At 38.6% G+C, this 16,345-nt stretch overlaps 1 long non-coding RNA gene across 2 annotated transcripts in view; it reads left to right on the forward strand.

Moving 5' to 3' along the window:
• Nucleotides 1-15,788, forward strand: part of LOC138920817 (uncharacterized) — a 30,918-nt gene extending 15,130 nt beyond the window's left edge. For both annotated transcript variants that reach the window (XR_011432683.1, XR_011432684.1), the window contains exon 3: nucleotides 14,968-15,788. This is a non-coding gene — a long non-coding RNA (uncharacterized lncRNA). The remainder of the gene's footprint in view (nucleotides 1-14,967) is intronic.
• Nucleotides 15,789-16,345: the final 557 nt, after the last annotated feature.

Genomic DNA, 16,345 nt, shown 5'->3' on the forward strand with positions numbered 1-16,345 from the left:
AGAATCTAGAGCAAATAAGTGCTCAGTAAAATTTATTTTCATTACTGCTACTATTGTTACTACTATTGTAAATATTCAGAAAATGTTGGTGTTTTCTTTGCTCCATTTCTTGCCTCCTCTAAAGAGAATTTCCTGTAAAATTTAATGGATGATGCCCTCCTTTCTGATAAATTATCCGTATTATGCATGGCAAATTCGGTATCATAAAATGTCTGTATTTTGTTATTCACTAATTAATCCGTGTTTATAAAACTTGCTTCTCCTTAAGGGCAAGGACTGTCATATGGATCTATTTTATCACCAGCTGCACCCACTTCAGTGGAAAGCAAGCTGCAGATAGTTGATGAATTGATTCAGGAGATATGAGTAAAGTTAATTCACTAATTCAGACTTCATTAATTTGCATTTTGGAGAGAGTGGGTCAGGAACTCCAGTGCTTCCATGGGGAAGCTAAACATATTCATAGATAAAGCCAAGGTGTTCAAACTAAGGAGAAAAATGAATGCTTTATGAAGAATTTTGGAATCAGTTTATTATTAGTTTCCAGTAAGAGGTGAATAATTCACAAAATCAAGGGCAGTTGCATTCTAAACACATTCTATTTGGAGGGATTTTCAGTGATGGTGGCATAAAGAGGTTGATGAGCCCTCTCTGCAGAAACAAGTGTAAAAGTAAACACTTTAAATTTACTCAAATGCCAACTTTATGAGAAAGCGCGCGAGAGAGACAGAAACAGAGAGCGAATATAAAAATGAATTTAATGTGGGAAATTTTCTCAACAGTCCATTAGATGTGTGTGTGCTCCGGAGTACATCAGCTCTTCTTGCATCACGGAGAGACATCTGAATCAGCTGTTCTTTCATCATGCTGTGAGCATCCTGCCGTGATGAGCGTGTTTCCTGTATTTAAAGAAAGTTATTCACTATAGTCCTTAAACTAAGTCAGTCACTGAAGATAAGGAATTACGTTGCGTTTTATGGATAATAAGCAGTAGAGCATAGTAAGTAAGAACACAGTTTCTGGAGCCAGGCTGATTAGTTTTAACTCCCAGAACGACCACTTATTAATAGTAGGAAACCAGGCAAATGACTTAATCTGTCTGTGACACAGTTTTCTCATCTATAAAATGGGGATGATAATTGGAGATTTCCTCATAAGATTGTTCTGAGGATTGAATGCATTTATATATATATGGTATTTGGCACATAGTAGGTGCTATATATTTATTGGTTGCAATTGTTATTATTTGAGGCATTTTCAAGAGTAATTTAGAGCATACGCAATTTTTGCCTTGACCACTGACTTTGGAATCTAACCCTCAAGGAAGGTACAGCTTCAATGAATCTACAAGATGATTATAAACCATTTCATTATTAAAGCAGGTCTTTCATGGGCCTGGCTAGGGTAGCAATTTGTCAACCCAATTCAAGCAACTGCCTTTGATTGTTTCTATACACTCTTTAAATGGCCATAGGCTATACCCGTATTTAGTACAGTTCTATTTATTTTTTAAAAGTCCTATAAACCTGACTTTTTGTTAATTCCTAACTCCTATGTCATTCCTACCTCCAGTGTCATTTGAAATAACAGACAGGATTTGCTTTACTTTACTTTACTCAGCGTAAATTCTAGTTGGAAAGTTTGGGTCACTGGGGGGCTGGAAGTCTTTGTGCCAATCAGCTACAGCAGCATATGAAGAGGAGGAGGCATCTAGAAAGAAACAAAGCATAAAAATTCAAAACAAGGCCTCTGGATTTGAGACCCTGAGTTCAAATCCAAGATCTACATTTACTGGTATGACTTTGGGTATGGCAATTAGTCTCTGAAGTTTAATTTACTTATTTTGAAAATGGAGGATGATAGTGGCATGTGTTTCACGAGATTTATTGGATAATGAGTGGATGTCATCTGCACAATATAGCTGACTCATAAATATTAACTATTATTATGAAAACACCTACACCTACATTCTAATATGAAAGTCTAATTCTCATATTCATTTGGGTGTTTGCTGAGCTAAATAAAGCTCAGAGTTAGGGATCATTCTCTAAACAATTTGGGAGTCTCTCATTTTCCAGAAGATCCTCCTCCAGGGCATGTCCCTCCGACTCACAGGAACATTCAAAATGGGTGTTTTTCTATAATTTTACGTCTGCAAATCTTCTGTCTTCTAGAATTGTAGAAGTCCTTGGGTCAAGGATAGGTTGACTGAGAAGCCACGTCAAGAGCATATCTGAACATTAGTCTCTGCTAGCTATTCTTTTAGAAAAAGGTACTTACCAGTTAACTGACAACCTGACAGATTGCAAAACTGATGTCAGTGTGTTCATTCCCCGAGAGAAATAAATCAGTGTATGGAGATGATCTCACAGGCTCTGAAATGTTCCTCCCTGATGCTGTCCATCTGTCAAAATTCTACCCATTTCTTAACACCCAACTCAAAAGCCACCTCCATCTGAAATTATCCCTCATCATTTTCAGCCTAGACTGAGCACCTACTCCTGTGAACTCTTCCTCTGCACGTCTTTTGACCATCTTCAATGAAGACCTTTCACATGCTTCATTGGACAAAAGTTATAGCCATATATTTCTTATCTCACTTGCAAGAACAAAATAGACCAGAGTTGTTAAAAGCACCTGCATTCTTTTCAGACATCTCAATTTAAATCCCAACTTCTTTACCTGTTTGTTGAGTGATGTCAAAAAAGCTAAAGCTTAAACTTCTGGAAAGCAGGTGCCAGGACATGGCCAGATGTTGTCAAAATGTATCTGATGAATATTAAATGAAAGCAGATCTTCTGTGAGTTCACAGGGCTTAGCTTCAGTGGGAATTGGATATTTGGTACTAGTTCTGCAGAAACCTTGGCAAATAGTCTCTGATGAATTTCTAGAAGCTATAAATAGATGAGGCTTGGTCTCTAGTTTCTTACTTTTTTCTTGGGTTCTCTTCAGTCTCAAGGATCTGAGCCAAGATCTTTAGAATTGGTAGACATGGGTTTCTACCCCATCTCCCAACTTTGTCATTTAATCTGAGACCTAGATAAAGTAAGCCACCTCTTTAAGCCTTGATTTACTTGTACGAAAAGATAAATAATAATAACTTCCCAGTAAGATCCTTATAAGCATTCGTTTAGATCAGCAGATGCTTAAGAATGTTTCGTAAAATGTTAATCACAGAGCATATAAATAGATATCCTGGGAAAGAAAAAGGAACATGGCATGATCAAATATGTTTGGGAATTGCTGGATTAAACAAAATTAAACAGTTTAGTTTAAGGTAGAGGTTTATAAAACTTTTATGTGTCAATGTGCTGTATGAATCTCCAGAAAGGATATGTAGGATTCAAGGTCTCCCAAAATATTGGTCATGAAATCTGTGGTAGTCAGAGCTGTTGCATACAAGTTTTGGAGCCCAATTCAAAACGGAGAGAGAGAGAGAGACTAGGAGACAGACTGAGAATATATTTGCTTTTATAACTAAAACGTCTTTGGGAAGGGCTATATTCAGAAGATCCAATGTAATCATTAAAACTGGGTCCCTGTTTATTCTTGAGTTCTGATTATTGTTCAGCATTTTTATTCTATGCATACAGAATTGGGCCCTTTATTCATCTCTGAACTAACCAATAATGATTATAGTCAGATGGATATCATGCTTTGTTTAAATGTACTCCACCCCTGGGGCTTAAGATGAAGTTATTTCCATATTACCCAGATGAATTAAGAGTAAGAAAGGAGTGACTTGGGGTTCTATTATCAGAATGGATATAAATAAGTTAGAAATAACATAATAGGTGCCACAGAATCATGCCCTCTCCTTTTGGGTAGGAAATCAAATGAGATAAGGATACAACATTTTGGGAAATATGAGCTCAATGATTGTGTAAAGGGCCTAGGCCATAATAAGGCTTCATGAAATGCCAATCTTCTTTCCTTTTTCACTCCCACTATGTTATTTTAGTGTCTGAATGAGCCAATCAAACCATGTGGAAAATTTTTTTAGTATCTAAAGATCAATCCAAGCATCAAGTCTTAGACTTTAAATCAAACTTCCAAGCACTTGAGAAATTCTTTAACCTTGGTCCTCAGATCAGTCCTATAGGATGCCTGACTACATTCTACTGAGTATTCTTTAATAGAATACACCAAAAATAGCTGTTTCCACATACCACACACCATACAGCCCATAAGAGTTATACATATTTATTGGTTTAAATGCCACAGGAAAGACTTTCACAAGTTTTTTCTCAATCCATTATGAACATTATTTTTTTTTTCCATTCTCTCTGAAGACACTGATACTTCAAGGTGGCCTTGACCTGTTTTTTCTTTCTTCTCTTCCCTAACTACTTTGGGCTCCAGCTCTACCTTTCTCACCTCCTCGGATCCCCCTTGGTTTGCCTCCCACACTTCCTTTGGCCAGTCTTTCTCCGACATGAGGACACCTTCTGCTTCCTGCCTTTCTATTGATCTTTATCAGGGTTTGCCAATATGTACTTCCTCTTGGACCCTTTGAACGCCTGTCCTCTTGAGCTTCTTTCCTCACCTTAGGCCTTGCCATGGCATTCTATTCTTAAAAGTTGTCTCCTCCAGTTGAGAGCCATATGACTTTTTGTTTGCAGAAATCATATCCATATTCATAAATTGCTAAGCATATTTCACAAATCAGAATTTGTTGTGAAATACATTAACCCCTCCTGCTGTTACAGATTGCCCGATAGAGGAAGCTGCAGTCTCTTGCCATTTTTTCCAAGGAATAAAGGCAATGTTTACTGAATGACAACATACTCCAGGGCCTGCTGAAGGGAAGATACCAATAGATCACAGTCCTGCTAACATACTGGAGCTTTTGTCTCCCTATCAGTCACTCTGAATGTAGATTAGTAACAATAATAATGGAATTGCAGATATAAATACATTTTCAATCTGGAGATTTCCCTCCTTATCTCAAAACACCTGAGCTTCTGGAATGATTGTCAAGCATCCAAATCTGTTGTTTGAGAACCAAGAAGGTCATTCAACCAACAAGAAACTTAAAGCTAAATTACTAACTTTTACAGTAAAACAAAAGAGGAGATGAGAACTAGTGTTTATTGATTACCTCCTTCACGTCAGCACTGGGTTAAGTGTTTGGCCTCCTTTTCGCCTCAAAATGATATTATTACATATCTGTCTATAGAAATAGGTATAACTATAGATATACATATACATATGTCTTGGTCAGCTCAGGCTGCTATAACAAAAAAACATACACTTGGAGGCTTAAACAATAGAAATTTATTTTGCACAGATTTGGAGGCTGAAGTCCAAGATCAGGGTGCCAGCATAGTTGGGTTCTGGTGAGAGCTGTCTTCTTGGCTTGCAGATGACTACTTTCTTGGTGCATCTTCACGTGGTGGAGGGAGAGGGAGAACCAATCTCTTCCTCTTCTTGTAAGGATATCAATCCCATCATGAGGACCCCACCCTCATGGCCTCATCTAATCCCAATCACCTCCCAAAAGCCCACTTCCTAATATCATCACATTAGGAGTGAGGGCTTCAACATATGGATGGGAGGGGGGGGAGGTTGGCAGACACAAGCATTCAGTCAATAACAATATATGATCCCGATTCTTACAGAAGAGGAAACTCAAGGCCCTGACATAGCCCAAAATCACACAGTGATAAGTAGAGTGAGTTTTGAACTCTGATCTCTCTGTCTCCAACCCAAGGTACGTTTAAAGCTGGTTCTCAATCAAAAAAAAAAAAAAAATCCCCAGTATAGTAAAACAAAGTAATTCAAGCTCTTTCTAAGGTCTTAGAGTGATAGGAACTTACTTCCTCTCAAGGTGTGGTGGAGTTTTCAGTGTAGGAAGTAAAGCATGGACTGAGAGTTATGCTTATCTGTTTTTTAGACTTGTCTCTGCCTCCTTAAACCGTTTTCCCTCTCTGTGGTTTCTCATTTCCTAAACAAAGGTATTGGGAGGTGCTGTGTGAGATCTTTCTTCTGATTGATTAAAGCTCTCATTTGTGGAGTGGTCACAATGTTCCAGAAACCCTAATAAGTGCTCATTTAAATCTCCCATTGGCAACAAACCATTTTTTAGATGAGGGAAATGAGGACTCAAGATGTTAAATTAATCCAACTAGCAAGTAGAAGGAATTGGAAGCCAGATCTGACCTCAACCTTCGGCTCCATCACAATTCCAAAGAATGGTTTAAATATTCTTTCCAGGGGAGTGCAAATCCCTATTAAAATGTAAGGGACAGCTCCAGGTATGGTCTTGTACATGAAGGTGACCAGGGAACTATCACCTCATTGAACTGTCTGCTGTAAACACAGCCTCTTAACATGAAAGACATATGCAATCCAGCTCCAAGGTCAAACCAAGCTACCGCTGAGGCCGATCATGGTTATGGTCCACTCCCCTGACTACAGCCAGAGAATGAAGAGACTGAGGTTTATCTGCTGGGATTTGAACCTGCAGCCCCCAGGAATCACAGGGGTATGCAAGTGCTCCACTAATGAAACCCTCCCGCTGACTCTTTCTGCCTCACTGGCTATCTGTCATTTTTGTTAGTTCTGTGCACACCATGCTTATACTGCCACCGATACTGTGCATTCTGGTAAAACCTTTCATCTTCACATCTCAGGCTGCTTTACAAACAGTAATTAATTAGGCCTTATAACCCCCTGATGAGATTGTTATGTATAAACACAGTTTCATGCACGGCCCAGGGAATTTTGTCATCGGGAGTTGTAAGTCCAATTCACACATCCACCATGGACCTCAGGCTACCTGCACAAAGTTGAAAAGAAAGGAGAGATGATAAAGGGTGACATTATGATTCAGATCATGAAACCCCTACTATTGAGCAAAAATAAAAAAGTTTTTTAACATGAAAAATTCAGTTGGTAGCATGATGTCACTCATGGAGCACTGGAGTTAGGGATAGAAGATGAGAGTCTTCAATCTGCCATTGATACCAAGTTCGTGGCAGTGATGTCATCAGTGTGCCCTTGGGCAGGCTGATTAAAACCCTTAAGCCTCAATTCTTCATCTGGAAGTAGAGCTAATAAGAGTTCCATTTTTACAGACTTCACGGAAGAAGTCGTTCTAGTAAGTCGGACCATAAATAACAAAATGTTTTGGGGCCCGTGAAGTGTTATACAAACATTAGCATTTGCACATCACTATGATCTGAGCTCACTATGCCCTGCAGAACATAAAGTTCAGTTTAGTTCTGTTACCTATTGAACACCTAGGGATCCCTGCAGTGCTTTTAAGTATGGAAGGTGCAAAGATGAATACAATTCATTTTCTGAAGACTTTCTACCTCCTTGGGTCTATGGCAGGATGCTATGGGGACAGATTTTGGAATTTTAGTCAGCACTGGTTACAATCCTGTAATCATTCCCTAGTTTTTGCTTTTTGTGGACTGCGTGTACACATCTGCAATGTGGGATCGCTATGGTGTAAACATTTGCATCCCCCCCAAACTCATATGTTGAAATTCTAACCCCTGAAAGTGATGGTATTGTTAGGTGGGGCCTTTGGGAGGTGATACGTCATAAGAGTGGAACCCTCGTGAATGGGATTAGCTCTTATGAAAGAGATCCTACATAGGTCCCTTGCCCTGTCCACCATGTAAGGACACAATGAGAAGTCTGTGACCCAGAAGATGGCCTTCCCCAAACAACTTCTGTTCTTTATAAGCTGTGGTATTTTGTTATAGCAGCTCAAACAGACTAAGGCAGTGATATACCTAGCCTTCACGGCAAGGCTATATACTTTTCGATAATGTAAGATCCTACCAGCATATTACAGAAAAGGAAAGCAGTATATATCCAAAATCTTTTATTTGTGGTTGGAATATAAGAAGCTCCTATTGCTTAATAACATACTACCTGTATTTCTCACTTTGAGTCTTTTTTCATCAAATTTATTATACTTTAAACTCTATATGTATGCCCTTGTACTGAAATTTATTTTTACAACACTCAAATCTAAGGACTTCATATTTCTGAAAGCAGTTTGGTAATCAATCTGATATGTTCAATGAGCCTTCTTGTTAGTCTATTAAGAAAAAAGAAAGAATTTCTCACAGAGAGATTTGTTGTGAAATTATTTTGTGGAAATTTGAAGTCCTCTGATTCCTTTCCTCATTATTAATAAAATAATTAATTAAGACAATTTATTAATTTAACAAATGTTTATTGAACATTCCAAGTACAAGTTCAAAATGGCACAAGCATTTGAAAAACAACTAGGCAGTATTTTATAAAGATAAAAATGAGCACTTACCCCATGACCCAAAATTTCCTCAGTAGAAATGAAAATATCTCTTTACCCAAAAGGAATGAAACTATGTGTTCACAAAAAAGACGTATACAAGAAGATTCATGCAGCTCTATTGAAAATAGCCAGAAATTGGAATAATGTCCAATAACAGGTGACTGGATGAAAAAATGTGGTATATCCATAGTATATAATTCTAATTACCAATACAAAGAAACTGCCAATATGTGCAACACATCAATGAGATGGATAGTTTTCTGTGTCAACTTGAGTGGGCCACAGAGTGCCCAGATATCTGGTTAAACATTATTTCTGGGTGTTTCTCTAAAGGTGCTTCCAGATGAGTTTAGCATTTGGGTTGGTGTACTGACAAAAGCTAATGGCCCTCTCCAAAGTGGATGGGCCTCATCCAATCCTTTGAGGGAGTGAATAGAACAAAAAGTAGGAGGTAGGTTGAATTTGCTCTCTTCCTAATTACTTGATCTGGGACATCGATTTTCTCTTGCTCTCAGTGCTCCCTATTCTAAAGACTTCAGGCCCGAACTGGAATCTATACCATTGGCTTTCTGGCCCTCAGACATTTGAACTACACCACCAGCTTTCCTGGGTCTCCAACTTGTAGACAGCAGATATTGTGAGACTTCTCAGCCTTCATAATTCTGTGAGCCAATTCCTTATAAAAGTCTTTTATTCTCTTGGTTCTAGTTCTCTGAAGAACCCTGACTAATAAAATCAGTGAATCTCAAAAACATTGTGCTGAGCCAAAGAAGCTTGACACAAGACTACATCGTGTATGATTACACTTACAGAAAGTGTTAGAATAGATAAATCAATCTATTGTAATAGAAATCAGAATAGTGGCTGCCTGGAGTTGAGGGTGGGGAATTGACTGGGAAGGGGAACAAGGGAACTTCTGGGGCTGAGGAAAAATATCCTATATTTTGATTGAGATATGGCCACAGGTCTGCATGCATTTGTTAAAAATCATTGATGTGTATACTTAAAATGGGTACAGTTGTCTTATTGTTGCAAATTATGTCTTTGTAAAGCTTATTTTAAAAGTGTATACAAAGATTTTATCACATTAAAAGTTGCCAACAATATTGGTTACTTCCCCAACAGTGTAGCTAACTTGTTACTAACTTGAAAAAGAACTTCATTGAATAATAACTGCATTAGAACACAGCTAAAAATAAAAGGCCCCCTCCAATTGGGAGTTTCTATGCATCTAACAATCCACTTGAAATTCTAAAAATATGCAACTCCACATGGAAATGCTTAGGTTTTTTTATGGACAAAAGGGTAAGATGACACACCTGCTCTGATTTGTCAAACCAAAGTTGTTTCCACCATGTGGCATTTTTCATAACTTTGGGAACCCATCCAAGCCTTTATAGGAGCACATGAGCATATTTAAAGCATGTTTCTGAGAAAATATATATATATTGATTCTACCTGTTAGTACCTGCTGTTCAGGTGTGCTTAACTCATGGAAAATTAAAATATCTTGCTCTTAAGCTTTTCCAGCAGAATGTCATCCTTTCTCCATCTCCTCTCCCATATGGTACCTGAAGCACAAAGTTCTCACTTCAACGTCTAGGATGCTGTCTAAGGCTTAGCTCCAGATAACAAGTAGAATTTGCTGAGTGCAGACTCTCTGCCAGGCACTATAATAACAACTACTTTACTGATATTACCTGATTTGCTTCTCAGAACAACCTGAGAAAAGATGATCTTATTCTTTTTTGAATGAATAAAGTGACTAATGAAAGGCAACACAGGTGATACAGTAATGACATACCTGAATTCCCATCCAAGGGGAATGGTGACAAGCATGTGTGTTAACCACAGAGCACTATCACCTCCTTGATGACACAATACCTGACAAAAGCTGGCTTATGACTTCTGGTATTAGAGACAGCTAAGACAATATAACTTCTACCCATGGATTAAGTCATATCATCTGAATAAAGTTTGCAGAACATATGATCTCAGGCCACTGGCAGAAACATTATTTCTGTGCTCTCACCTCTGTTGTGTCCTCTGATTTGTTGCAGACCAAGGCCAGAAATCTCCATTTTAACTGTATTTATGCTTTTTTTGTTTTTAATAAAATCATAGCAGAATGTAGGGTCAATTACATAATTTGTGGGGACCAGTGCAAAGCAGATAGTTGGGCCTATGGGTAAGGGTGGGAAGGTCAATCTCCACTTCCCACAGGTCGTTTGCCCCAACCCATGGCAGACAGACAATACTCCAAGGGATAACCACCTCTAATTACAACAGAAGTGTGGTAAGTACTTGGATCAGAGGTAGATAGGGGGTTACTGCTAAGTTTCCCCCTGAATGCATCACTGTTTTGCCAAGCCAGGGCAAGACACCCACCACCTTGTCCCACTCCAAGATGCCACCAGGCACAGGACCAACCCCAACCTTCCCTGTGACCTCAGGCAGACCCCCACTGGGGACAGAGGGTAACGGAAGAATGTGGTCTTTGCTCTGCCAGTTTGATCTGGTCACCACACTGGATGAAGGTTGGCAGTGGCTGTGAGGTGAGGGTGGAGAGGTGGAGTCTGAGCAGGGGCCAGGGCACGTGGGATGCAGAACAGAATCTGAGAACACTTCTGGAGAAGGTGGAACCACATGTGAGCAGTGGCTCAAAGCCCTCAGCACATATTCCATTGTCCTATCTGACTTCACTTAAAAAAAAAAATTGAAAGACAAAATTATTAGGAATTTCAAGACAGTAATAAAAGAACTTTAAACCCCATACATGGGATCCTTCTGAGCATGGGGCTCAGTGGGGTGTGACTGCACTGGTCACATACGTATGAAGCCATTCCTGGCTGAAGGCAGAGTATGTGATGGGTAGGAGTATGGATTTGAGGATAAGACTAGCTAGACCCAAATCCCATTCCACTACTTAGTAGCTATGTGACTTCTATCCAGTTACCTATCCACACTATGTGCTAGTTTTCTTATCCGTAAAATAGTGTTATTGTGAAAATTCAATGCATAAAATGAATTAAGCACTCAGGCTATAGTACCTGGCACATAGTGAAATCTGTATAAGTGTTACCTATTTGCTTATTATTTATAAATATAGCCCATATAAATGTCCCAAGCCCTTTTATGCATGTCTCTAAGCAAATTTGTTTTTACCACTAATTCACTGATGTGAGTTATAACAAGTATGCCTCTCTATTTAGTCATCTCCTGCTGCATGTTTTTATTATTGAATAGGTGATTTCAAAACAATATTAAAAAACAATTTGTTAAAAGGAAAAAAACCTTTAAGTGCACACCCATACATAATTATTTCAATTTTTGCGTATAAGATAACAGTACTTGCCAATATGCGTGCATATTTTTACAAAGCCACAGTTGTACTGTATATATCATTTTATTTTTTTCACTTAACATTAAATTGTAAGCATTTGTTCATGATGCTACATTGTCATAATTATCATTGTAATGGTTTCATAATACACTATTATGTTGATACATTATAATTTACTATAAATTATTCCCCTATTGATGGACATTTAAGTTGTTCTATTTTGAGGGCAATTATGGCTAATGCTATAGTGGCGAGCACTTAGCTTTATCCTTTTGTTGATTTGTTTTCTCGAGATTCATTTCCAGGAGGGGGATTGCTGGGGCAAAGGGAATAAATAAGTGTATGGTTCTTTCTACACATTGAACCATTGTTTTCCAAAAGGGCATAACAATAATAATAATAGCAGCAACAAGAGGCATAATCCGCATAGCCTGTGCTGAACTCTCAGCACATATTATGTCACTCCATTCTTTCTATGGCCCTAAGTATTATAATTCTCACTTCACACACACGGGAACTGAGGCACAGAGAGGTTAAATAATTGGTCCAAGGCCATATATATAGTAAGTAGTAAAGCTTGGAGAGGAACTAGTCTAGTCTGACATTGAAGCTTTTCATTAAACCAGGCACTTAAACACTTCCCTTTATTCCTGCTGTTGTTGTGGTCAGGATCTTACATATTTTCAAATATTTTCCCTTTGAACTCTCCATGGAGAGTCCCCTTAGCACCCACGCACAAGGAATGTTTGGTCCTTTAAAATGCTTTTTCATCCCATGTAATCTCCAAAAGTAATGGCAATTATTTACCTTCATTTGTTCTGCTTCTTGTCTTTCTTTCCCCTCCTTCATCTGTCATTCTCTCCTCTTCCGTTTTTTATGCCTTCTCTCATTTCCTCCTTTCTGTCTTTCTTCTCTCCTTGCTTATCACATATTTAGAGTATCTTCTATATACTAAATTTTACTAGAAGTTGATATGGAGTCTTTATTCTTTCTCTGTTTTATTTACTTGCCATTGCATTTTTCCCCGTTTCAAGTCTTTAAGTAATTGTGCCAAATGTTAATAAAAATTTCCATTAACTTTTTATTTATATTGAGCAACTTATTTTGACAACGTTAAAATTTAATTGGTGAATTCCCATTTTTCTTTAAATACTATAAGCTATTTAAGAAGGTTAGAGGAGTCTCAACTGTAAGTTGCATTCATCTCAGGACAATGGTTGTTCAAAAGAACATGTTCACATAATATTTGTCATGTATATTGTCATAATATATGAAAGAATCGATCTAGGTAAATGCAGACTTTCTTCACACACTTTTAAAGAACAATCATTTGGGATAAAGTGAAGTATATTTTATTCCACAGAGTGTATATACTGTCCAAAACATTTTTAGTACAGAGTTCATCTAGTCCTGTTGTTTTTAATATAATTTCTATTACAGGAAGGGAGTGTTCAGATGGTTGTAAACAAATATTTACTGAGCCTGTACTCTGTAACTTAAAAATGGCTATGAGGAAAAAGAGAGGAGGAATTAAATAAGAAGTTGAAAAAAGAAACAAAATGTAGAGAAGGCAATTGAACAGGTTTCAGTAAGTCCTGAAGTGGAAGAATCATCTCACACCCAGCACATTCTATTACAGCTGTTACAAGTGCACCTGAGAGAGTCTCCAAGCATCCAACACATAATGCAGTGGTGAACTTTAGAACTAAGCCCAGCTGAGAAATAACTTTCTAGATTACAATACCAGTCTCTTGGGGCTTCCACATCCCTCTGTCTTTCTCATTCCTTCCCCCTCTCACCTCTTTCCCCCTTAAGCCCCTTTCAATCTTCAGCAAAATGAAACATTCGAATACATTATTCAGTCTAGGAGAAAATGTCAGCTCTTTCTTTCCTCTTCCCATTTATTGTTTTCTCTGGTTTTCCTCCCTGTTGCTGCTGCAGACCCAAGTCTCAGTGGTTTTTGCCTGTGATATTTTGAAATAGAAAAGTTACAAGGAAATATTTCCCTAAGCACAGCAGAGTTGAGTGGCTGAGCAGCAGAAAATCAGAGGTTTCTAATAGTGCCCTTTGGCTGTGGTTGTAATGGGTGCCAAGGAGACAAGACACAGACAAGAAATGGATGGATCCAGGTTGGGTCCTCTAAGACCCAGGCCATTCTCAGGCCCCAGGGGATCCTGAGGCCAAATTATCTTTTTTGAAAACAAAAAAAGAGAGAGAGTAGCCAAAACCCAAGAGATATTTATAGAGCAGTAGTAATATAAATTCCAATGATTTTCTACCAAAATTTGGAGGCAACTTCAAATTTGTTTGTTTGGTTTTGCTGTGTGTAATGCCTCAATGTCTCGATACGATCTACATCTCTTTCTCCATCACACCCAGAGGTCTCCACACACAGAACTGTGCTTGGATAATCCTAAACACACAGGGGGTCCCAGATAAACCTTTGCTGAATGAACTGCCATGGAGGCACAGTCAGGGAAAGAAAGTCCAAGCAAAATGACTACTGGGACTCTTTCCCTCATCTTTTCAAAGGGGATCAAGCAACCCAGCAGGCTTTCATATAACGAACAGACTACTTAAATGTTGCAATTGAGGAGCCTTTCAAATGTCTGAGTTGTGACATTTACCATGGCATTGCTTACAAAAGAAAACCAAATAACAGAGGATACCTTCTCAATTACTATCAGTGAACAACTGAGTAGGTATATCCATTAAACAACTAAATGTTCAAAAAGATGAATTCATGTCTGCAGACATTGGGAGAGGCCAACATAATACTTTAAGATGAGAAAAACATTCTATATATATCACATATGGAATTAACCAATTGTTCATATACATTTGTGTACATGAAAGGATGTGCTGGAGTAGCTAACATATGGGAGCTCTCCTTGTGGGTCAGGCATTGGGCTAGTGTACATTATTTCATTTAATGCTCACAAGCAATCCTGAGAGATAGGTCATAACATTGCATCCCAACTTTTCACTTGAGGAAACTGAGACCCAGAGAAGTTGAGTCACTTGACCAAAGTCAATAGGTTGGGAATGGTAGAGTTGAGAAACAAACCCAAGTGGAAGGAAGCCAGGGCAGTGCTGCTAACCATTAAATGCTACTTCCCAACCACACTTTCAACAGAGGCATCCCTGGGGGTGAGAGCATCGAAGAGCTTTCACTTTCCATTTTATAGATTTCCATTTTATTTCACTTATTTTTACTTTAAGCAAATATTATCTTTATCATACAAACAATTTGTATTTTGAGATGCAAAATCTTTAGGGGTTATTATAAGCCACTATGAGTGAAGTCCAGTGTGGGGAAAAAAAACAAGAATGTTTACAATTTCAGCAACCAAGTGAGAGAAAAGAAGAGAAAGGCCAAGATGAAAAAGGTGGTGGATGAAGAAGAAAGAAGAGGAGGTGGAGGCGGAGGGCAAGAAGAAGCAGAAGGAGCAGCATCGCCTTGGTTCTCCCTATGGCTAAAGGGCTCCAAGGAAGCTTAAGAGGGGCCTAAAAGTAATAATAACAGCAACATCAGCAGCACTAGTTTTCACTACAGCTACCATTTTCTTAGCATTTCTTTTTAAATCCCGCAAAATCTCTCCTTTCCTTCCGTCTTGCCATATGCCCTTTGCCACCCCAGATGGCATGCTCCTGTGGCCTGTTCTGTAACATCTGTGATGATCAATTGAATTCAACACAAAAACTAGACTTGTAGTTATTTTTACAGTACACCCATACAAGATTTAATTGTACAATAACTGATTTCTATTATTTTTAATTGAATTAGGCAACGTTGCATGTAAATTAGGAAAGAAGCGACCTGCCCTACAGTTTTACCAAGGGAACGAAGGAAAGGAAGCAGTGCTAAGGTTTAGACTGGGCAGAGAAAAGGGAACTCACACCCAGGGTCCCTGTGACCTCAAGAGAGCCCTTCTGCGCAGTGAGTTGGTTGGCCAAGGTGATTGCGCCATCACCCCATGGTCCTGAGATGCCAAGGTGAAGGCTTAAGTTAAAGTGTAGAGTGGGAACTCTATCCTTGGACTGTGCAGCTGAGAATGGGCCTGGCATCTCAGGTGACATGCATCAATGAAGCAAGTTTAGTTATTCATCCGTGAGCACATGACTTAACTGAGCTTTCATGAATAAAATGGATCTTCACGAAGAAAATGGATTTAATTGCCCATCTTTCCAGGGTTGTCATGAATATCAAGTTGAATAATAGATACAGCGCTCCTATCAAATGGAGGGTACAAAATATTGTCCATGTTCCCTTTCTCCTTCTTCCTTCCTAACTCCTATGCCCAAACCTTGTCAAGGCTTTTTCCCCGACCCACAGAGCTTTCCACTTTTCTTTAGAAAAAATACCAATTCTCCCCTCTCATTTAGAGCTCAGATTTGTGAAGCTTTCTTTGTCCAATACCAAGCACCACTGACCTAGATTGAACTGTATAGCTTTCCCAAGACTCAGTTTCCGCACACACAAAGTGAGATGATTAGACAGCATAATTTCCGTCTTTTTTAATATTAAAATCCTTTAATTCGACATACTTTCATTTCTCTCTCTTTCTCTCTTCCCTCTTCCCTCTTTTCCCCACTCTGCATCATGCTGTGCTGGTGAAGAATATTCAAACCATAAATCAGATTCAGGTGTTTACTTGCATTGCTCACAAATAGACAATTTAATTGTGCAAGAATAGGTTCCCCTTTTTCTGATTGAATTAGTC

This window comes from Equus caballus, chromosome 25 (genome assembly GCF_041296265.1).
Source record: "Equus caballus isolate H_3958 breed thoroughbred chromosome 25, TB-T2T, whole genome shotgun sequence".
Classification (NCBI taxonomy): Eukaryota; Metazoa; Chordata; class Mammalia; order Perissodactyla; family Equidae; genus Equus; species Equus caballus.